Source organism: Schistocerca cancellata, chromosome 3 (assembly GCF_023864275.1).
Source record: "Schistocerca cancellata isolate TAMUIC-IGC-003103 chromosome 3, iqSchCanc2.1, whole genome shotgun sequence".
Taxonomy (NCBI): domain Eukaryota; kingdom Metazoa; phylum Arthropoda; class Insecta; order Orthoptera; family Acrididae; genus Schistocerca; species Schistocerca cancellata.
Genome location: NC_064628.1, coordinates 284553446 through 284562687, shown reverse-complemented (window position 1 = coordinate 284562687; position 9242 = coordinate 284553446).

Below are 9242 nucleotides of genomic sequence, written 5' to 3'. Positions count from 1 at the left end.
CACCACCACCACCACCACCACCACTACCACTACCACTACAACTAACTTTTTTAACGGAAATAAACGATGCCAAAAAGTATTATCAAGTCTTATATAGGTTAAAATTATCTCAGCTGTTTAACTAAAAATAATTTCATATGATTTTGTATGCAATACATTATAATTCAGGCTAAAATGTACAAAGAGAAATGAATTTATTACAATATATATGTGTTAACTCTGTATATACTGTTTGAATTTCTCTTATTTTAGAAACATTCGAAATTATGAAATGTCTGGCACACTTAAAATTCCTATTATTACTTTACACAATCTGAAGATATTTATTAAATTTTTTTCTGGATTCATTTACAAAATAATGATATAACATGGTGAAGATTATTCTTTTGTCAAGAAAGTTTGTAAACCATTTCGTTTTGTAAACTCTTTGGAACACAGTTAATACTGCAGGAGTGGTGGGCATACCTCTGATGGAATCAGATGTGTTTTTATGTTTGGCAATAACAATTTAAATTTCTGTTTTATGGAAATGGAGATTCTACAGTCAGTGTGACATAGAAGACTGTGACATAATAAAAAACAAGTGCAAACAGAAGCATGCAACAGGCTTACTTAAAAATTATATAGTCATCCGAAACCCAAAAAATTAAAAAAAAAATTTCAGCCTGAAGAATCTATCCGTAGACATGACAAATTGCAACCAACAATGAGTAAAGTAAGAAAGTTATTTGTATAAGTAAATCTCATGCCTCTTGATGCTTTTGAAACAAATCAGTTTTTATGAAGAGATTGAAAATGTGTTGGCGATGTGTGGGAGGGTAAGATTACAATTGTGGGCATCGCCTGGGATCAGTTGACTGCTAATGAAGTTTTGTGCATTACAGAAGAAGAAGGGACTATTGATTTGTGTCATTTGCAGTTTACATATAAATGAAGTCACAAACATGTGAAGAAAGAAGACCGAGGACTGCCCAACAACGTTGTATCAACAGTGACAAGACACTACCATCAATGACGGACTCGATCAATTGAAAGAGGACTTTACAACTAGACAAGGGACATCAAAAATAAAAGAAAACATAAGTACAAACTGTTTGTGAAATTATTATTATTTTTTTTTTTTTTTGGGCTGGTATGATTGCTAGGAACACGAATAGAGATGAGGGTAGTAGTGATGTAGAAGTGAAAGATGTAGGACCCAACAAGGACATGCTTGGACCAAGTGAAAGTGTAGTCAGCAAAGAAACAGTAAAAACCAATATTTTGCAGTTAATTTTGGCAAAACTCGAGGAAATGAACACGGATAACAGCAAATTTAGTGCAGTTAATGAGCAGTTAACTGTAATGAGGATGGACAATGCTGGCAACTTCATTCACAATTAAATGATATAAAAACTGAAAAAATAATAAAATGGACAGGGTACAATACCAAATTGTCCAACTAAGTAATCATGTTCTGGAGCTAGAAAAATAGTTTTTCAGGTGGATTAAAAAGTGTGAATCAAAAAGTCGATTTATTAGAAAATAAATTATTTTGGAAAAGAGTTAGTTGCATAATCCGCAAATCAGGATAAGAATGTTAATGACATCAGAGTTGAACAAAAGACTGTAGTGGAAAGAATGGAACAGAACTTAAGTATTTTAGATCAAAAAAACTTAAAATTTTGAAGACAGTATGCAGACTAATGTAAATGTTCTAGATAAAAAAATCAGCAGTTCAGGAAAATTGTGTTAATAAAAATCTGTATTCAAACAATGGTATTGCATGGTCCAACATTCCAATCAAAAGTTCTCCATCAGACAATTTACATCCTGTGGTTTTTCTCCACCACTGTAGAGATACTTTTGTGTTGGGCATGAGTGACAGTCAAAAAATTAAATTTGTTAAAAGATGTCTTGAAGGTGAATCTCTGTCTTGTGTCTTGGGTAAATCTGAATTTAAGTCAGTGGGAAACATCTCAAAGTTTTGAAAAAGTTTTTTTTTTTTTTTGATAAGTTTTGGTCAGAAGCTGAACAGGGGAGAATTAAAAGTGAATTTCTGATTCGTCCTAATTATAGGGATTGGGATGGTACTCTGAAAGAGCTTTGTAAGAATCATGTTAAGAAACTAATACACCTTGACAAACCATTTGATGAAATAAAATTGATTGATGCACTCAAATGGAGATTACCAGAGAGATTGCAGTGGTGTTTAGTGCATGGGCCTGATGATTGTCTTGAACAGTTTGAACGGTATGTTGACAGGCTGGATAGAGCAGTAGAAAGAAGCATGTACCATAATAATTGAAATCATAGAGATCACAATGGTAATAACTACAGAAACAGAGGCAGTGGTAACTTCTATCAGGGTCAAAATGGTAATAGAGACAGAAATTTTGAACATCAGCAGAATAGGAATAATGGGGATAAGTATGGGCAGTTTAATAGGCAAAATAATCATGGAGGTAACTATTCAGGAAATGGCAGTCCACTTAAATGAAGGTCCACAGTTTTGGAGTTAGGAAACAAGTACCGGACACCCAATTTGCACTTGCAATTAGACAACAATAACAGTGTTAATAATGTGGCACATTTATCTGAGGCTGAACAGAAGGAATATCAGATTTCTCATTTATGTTTTGATCAAAAGTTTTGAGGTATTATGTTTAATTATGGTGATGTAGGTACTAATCACAAACCAGAATGTGAGAATAATGAAAATTTTGATGTAACATGCATGAATGATTTCTTCTCTTGGTCAGAAAACAATGCTACTGATGTGTGTAAAACAGATGATGACTGTATTGGACCTGAATTTTTTGATGTAGATGTGAATGAGAGCTGTGAAGTAACTGAGTTTGGTAAGTCTGAGACTGGTAGCTCATTGCAAATGAATGTAAGTGAAGTGTGTGACTTTGATGGTGATGAGACTTGCATTGTTAATTATGTTGTTGATAAAGTAATTTTGGAAAAATATGAAGATGCTGGTGAGTATCAGGTATTGTGGAGTTTAAGAATAATGACGTTTCAGTTATTTGTGAATGCAGCTAAGGTAAGTGATGGATTGATGATTTAAGTGAGAGTCATGTAATACCAGTCCAGTCAAAGAACTTTTTCATTAATGTCATGCAGAGTAATGACACAAACATAAAAGTGAGTTATCTGTAAGCCTAGAGAATAAAGGTAAAAACTTTTTTGAAGTTTGTTTTGGACCAGATTGATGATAACATAGATAAATGTGCATTCTGGAGTAAGTTAGCTGTACTTAGTAAAAATTTGTATCCAAATTGGTGGAATGAAGTGAAATAAGATCTAAACAGGAAGTGTAATTTTGACAGTAATATATATTTTGTGTTCCTGTGTAATACATGATGTTAGTTGTGCTATAGAACCCATTCAGTGTGTTCAATCTTTACCTGAGAACATGAGTAACCGAAGTAATGCTATGAAACCAGCAAAGTTGATAAAACCCTGCAAAAACAGTGTGGATGTAGCGTTTGATGAAATACTAAGGGATCCTTTACCTGAAGTGTCTAATAACAGAGGAAATGATTCAGATTTTGGGTGTTCTTAAAGTAAGATTGAGATTGACCAGTTGGAAGCAAACTGTGATACAGGTAGCATATATGAAAAATTTAGAGACAAAATCCAGTATAGTAAGAATTTTGTGAAATTGCCCATTGTAGGTGTAAAGATAAGAGGAGGTACCGGTAAACAAAGCAAGTATGTAAAATGTCAAGTACTGTTAACATTTAGTGTGAAGGACAAGACCTTTCAACATGGCTGCATAATGATCCCAAGTCTAGCAGAAAATATACACTGTGTCTGTAGATTTATAAAACCATGTAATTCTGTTTTGTTTGCCATGAATGCAGTATGTAAGATGTAAATTTTAAAGTTCTATCTTATCTATTGACTGAGTTAAAATCTGTCATACACTATATAATTATGTTTCGTAATACATCTGTCCTTTTGAATTTGATACATATATGGCATGAGACAAAATGAGTAGAGAGAAATGGGACATTGTTCATAATATGTACTGTAAAAATTAGGAGTAACATCTTAGCATATCTGTGTGTAATATCTTATTAGTCCATTTCTTTTTATTGTATTTAATCCTGTTTATCAACATTTCATATGTGAACAATTTTTAACCGGACATGACATATATCCCAAATAACTGATTTTGGAAAATGAATGTGGAGGGCATATTTTGTGTGATGTGAAGAAGGTATAAACAGCATGTTTAGTACACAAAACAATGTGTCAGGATATGATGTGACTGCTAGACAGAAAGTTACCTATCCATTGAAGCACATGATGAGAACTCTGGGGAGGAAACTTCCCACAGTGCTGTATGGCTGTGCCCTGCTGGACCAGTCGATTTACAAGAGATTATAGCTGCTGGGTTATGTACTCAAGCATCTGTCAACTATATCCGTGTTGTGACTGAGATGTGTAAATTGTTAACAAAGACTGCTAAAGATAGTATTATTTCACATAAATGTATGTTTTTTCAAGTAGGAGGATTGACTTCCCAATACATTATGTAACTTTAAATCAGTATGTATTTTTTTCATCAGTTGTAAATGAATCTTCTAGGTCTCCATGTACATAGGTTAGTTTTATGCACAACTAACAAATAGTGTGGAAAACATCTACTAGTATAGACAATATAACGAGCTGTAGACATGTCTGCTTTCATACACTGATTTTGGTTTTTAAGCTACTCGATTATGTCATTGAAAGCTAATTATGATTCTGTTTACCTGTATTTATCCTCAGTATTGCAATATTGTATCTGATTGGAACTTGCGTTGTGGGCAGATTCATGCTTAACTCTGTTTTGGGTATCTGTGGTCACTGACTCACTGACTGGCGCTCTCTCTCTCTCTCTCTCTCTCTCTCTCTCTCTCTGTAGGTCTCTGTGTGTGGGTGAGTGCCTATGTGCGTGCTCAAGGTGAGCATACAACCATTGATTAAGGCTAGATGCTTCCTATAATTACTCTTTACGTATGATTGAACTTATTGAGAAATGATTGTGAAGTTTATTAATTTTGTTGAGTCAAAACATTTTTGCTGGTCTGTATCTGGTGTGGTTTTGATTCATGAGTCGGTCCCCACATTGTAAGCTTAGGCACTAATATTTTTTCGATGTTTTCTACTTTCATAAGTCATCATATCCTTAAATACTCTAGTTTATGTGGCTGATTGATTTTGTGTTACATTTCTATTCATGATTGAGTATATTTTACTGGTCTGTTGATTAGATTAGTTTTTTGTTCCATAGGTCCGTGCTGAGGAGATCCTCGTGGATGTGGAACATGTCAATTTTTTTTAAGCTGAAATAACAATACTAATAGTATGAATATATACAATAGATCATTCGTTTCTATTAAAAAATTTGTCAATGGAGTAGAAGGAGTTGGCCACTAGTAAGTCTTTCAGGCTCCTTTTAAACTGATCTTTATTTGTAACTAAATTTTTTATGTTTGCTGGCAAATTATTGAAGACAAGTGTTCCTGAGTGGTGGACCCCTTTTTGAACTAAAGTAAGTGATTTTAAGTCCTTGTGCAGATCATATTTGTTCCTGGTATTGTATGTATGAAGTGAGCTGTTGGTTGGAAAAAGAGATATGTCATTTAGGACAAATTTCATTAAGGAGTAAATATACTGAGGGGCAGTAGTTAGTATACCCAGTTCTTTGAAGAGGTTTCTACAGGACATCTGTGAATTTACTCCACAAATAATATGTATTAAACACTTTTGGACCCTGAAAACTTTTGTTTGACTTGAAGAGTTACCCCAAAATATTATACCATTTGACATTTTTTCATTTTTATGTCGCCTATGTCTGCTAACACTCGAATTGCAAATACAGATTTGTTAAGGCGATTCTGGAGTTCTGTGGTGTGCTCCTTCCAACTGCATTTATTATCAAGTTGTAATCCCAGGAATTTAAGACTGTCAACCTCTTCTATCTGCTCTTCTTCATACTTTAAGCATATGCTGGTAGGAAACCTCTTACAGGTTCTGAATTGCATATAGTGAGTCTTTTCGAAGTTTAATGTCAGTGAGTTGGCTTTAAACCATTTATTAATATCCATGAAAATACCATTAGCAGATCTTTCTAGAACTACACTCGACATACTATTTATTGCAATACTTGTGTCATCTGCAAACAGAACGAACTCTGCTTTTGGCAGTGTAACTGATGAGAGATCATTAATGTACAAAAGAAAAAGCCATGGCCCTAAGATCGATCCTTGTGGGACACCACATGTAATTTCTTCCCATTCTGATGATGACTGATCACTTAATTCACTAGTCCCTTGCAGTGACACCCTTTGTTTCCTGTTAGCAAGGTATGACTTGAACCATTTTGCAGCACTGCCCGTGGCACCATAGAATTCTAATTTATTTAAAAGGATGTTGTGGTTCAAACAATCAAATGCCTTTGATAAATCACAGAAAATACCTGCTGCTTGTAACTTGTTATTTAATGAATTAAGTACATTTTCATTGTAGGTGTAAATAGCCTTCTCGATATCTGAACCCTTCAGAAATCCAAACTGTGTTCTTGATAATATGTTATTTGTGGTCATATGTTGAGAAGCTGCCTGTACATTACTTTTTCTAAAATTTTTGAGAATGCTGGCAAAAGTGAAATCGATCTGTAGTTTGGTGGTATCTCTTTATCCCCTTTCTTGAATAGAGGCTTAACATCTGCATATTTTAGCCAGTCAGAAAATGTCCCAGTTATAATTGACTGGTTACACAAGTAACTCAGAATTGTACTAAACTCACAAGAACATGCCTTAATTTACTTTGTTGATATTTCATCGTAACCACTAGAATGCTTTGTTCTTAAAGATTTTATTATGGAAGTTATTTCTTTTGCTGAAGTGAGTGGCATATTCATGTACCTGAAGCTATTTGTAAACGCTAGTTTCAGATATTCAAGGGCATTATTTACTGATCCTGACAATCCCATTCTATCATGGGTATAAAGTACTTGTTAAATAGATTTGCCACACTATGCCCATCGGTTACTAATGTGTTATCTACCCTTAGTGCTATCTGCTCCTGTTCCTTTCTGGTTCTACCAGTCTCCTCTTTCACTGTGTCCAATATTGTTTTTATTTTGTTCCCTGACAACGCTATCTTCTTCTCATAGTGCATTTGTTTAGATGTCTGAATTACTTTTTTAAAAGTATTTTACAGTATTCCTTGTATTTAGCTAAATCAAAAGCATTGGAGATATTCTTGGTCGACAGATAGATTTTCCTTTTTGTCTTACAGGAAATCTTTATTCCTTGTGTAATCCATGGTTTTATTATAGGCTTCTGTTTAATTTGAGTAACTTTTTGAGGAAAACAGTTTTCAAACATGGTACTGACATTGTTCATGAATGTGTTATATTTTTCATTCATGTCATGAGCACTAGAAACTGTACATGTTGCCATCAGGTTTTTGACGTACACTCACGCTTTGAATTTTTTCTCTTCTATTTTGAAGATTTTGAAGGTGTGACTTAATAGATGTAAGCTTGCAATTTGTAATTGTAGTAATTTACATTGCCTCTGCACTTATTTCTATAATTTAGTGTTGTAACATTGTAGTTTTGACTTTGTAGCATTTGTCTTGGGACAGAATGTACCACAAATGTGAAAATTTGAATGCGATGTTGTTATTTATGTATAGATTGTGAATTGTAGAGTAGATATTTTTCTAATGTTTTCTGTAATATGTATCAGATACTTCTACACATCTGTATTCTAATTTTTGGCATCATTTTATACACCATTTGGAAAATCTTATAGTCTGTCACAAAATATTGTAAACACAGTTTCCAAATTTTGTAAGGGGGATATTGTAAAGGGTCACCATCCTATAGCATTAACTCTTTTTAACAGAAATAATCGATACCAAAAGGTAGTTTCGGATCTTGTCAAGGTTAAAATTATCTCAGCTGTTTAAGTTAAGGAATTTCATATGATTGTGTGTACAATGCATTATTCAGGCTAAAATGTATAAAAAGAAATAAATTTATTACAATTGATATGTATTAACTCTGTATGTAGACTTAAAATTACTATTCTTTTAGAAACATTTGAAATTACGAAATATCTGGCACACTTGAAATTTCTCAGTCTGGTCCCTTTAACCCCCAAAAACCAACCAACCAACTTAAAATTCCTATTATTAATTCACACAATCTGACGGTATTTATTAAATTCATTTCTGGATTCATTTACAAAAAATGATATAACTTGGTGAAGATTCTTTTTTTCTCAAGAAAGTTTGTTAACTCTTTTGTTTTGTAAACTCCTTTGAATGTAGTTAGTACTTCAGAAGGAGTAGTGGGCATGCCTCTGATGGAATTGGACATGCTTTTGTGTTTGGAAAAAACAATGTCAATTTCTGTTTTATGGAAGTGGAGATCATAAAGTCAGTGTGATATAGAAGACTGTGACATAGTAAAAAAAAAGTGCAAACAGAAGTCATGCAACAGACTTACTTAAAATTTATCTAATCATCTCGAACCCATAAAGTCAAAAAATTTCAGCGTGAAGTATCCAACCCTAGACGTGTTGAACTGCAGCCAACAATGAGAAAATGAAGGTAGGTAAAAAAGTTATTTGGACATCTTATGCCTCTCGATGCTTTCGAAACAAATCAATTTTTATGAATAGACTGAAAATGTGCTGTTGATATGTGGGAGGGTAAGATTTCAAGCGCCAGCTGTCACCACTACGAACACAAGAGAATGACGGTTGGTTTGAAAGGGACACCCAGTACATTTCAGTGAGTGATGAACATTTCATTAAAAGGGTTACAAGGTACGAAATGTTCAGTATATTTAGACGATGTTATCTGCTGTGAAAGTTCCATGATAGAGCGTAATGAGAAATTGCGAGAAATTTTGATAGACCAAGGGAACACCAACTGAAGTCGCAACCATACAAATGCAAATTTCTATGAAAGGAAGCGATGTTTTTGGGCATACGATAACACAGTGGGGTGGGGCTGGATGAACAGAATGTAGAAAAGATTTCCAGTGCCAAGAACTGGAACTGAGGTGGAAAGCTATGTCCAGTTAGTAGGATACGATCACACTTTTATAAAAGGCTTCAGCAAGATTGAAGCACCCTTGCGTAAACTCTTAAAGTCAATGAAAGTTATAAGTGGGGAGGCCAACAGCAGAATGCATTTGAACAATTGTGAGAGACATTAATTTATTCCTCCACATTGCAGCA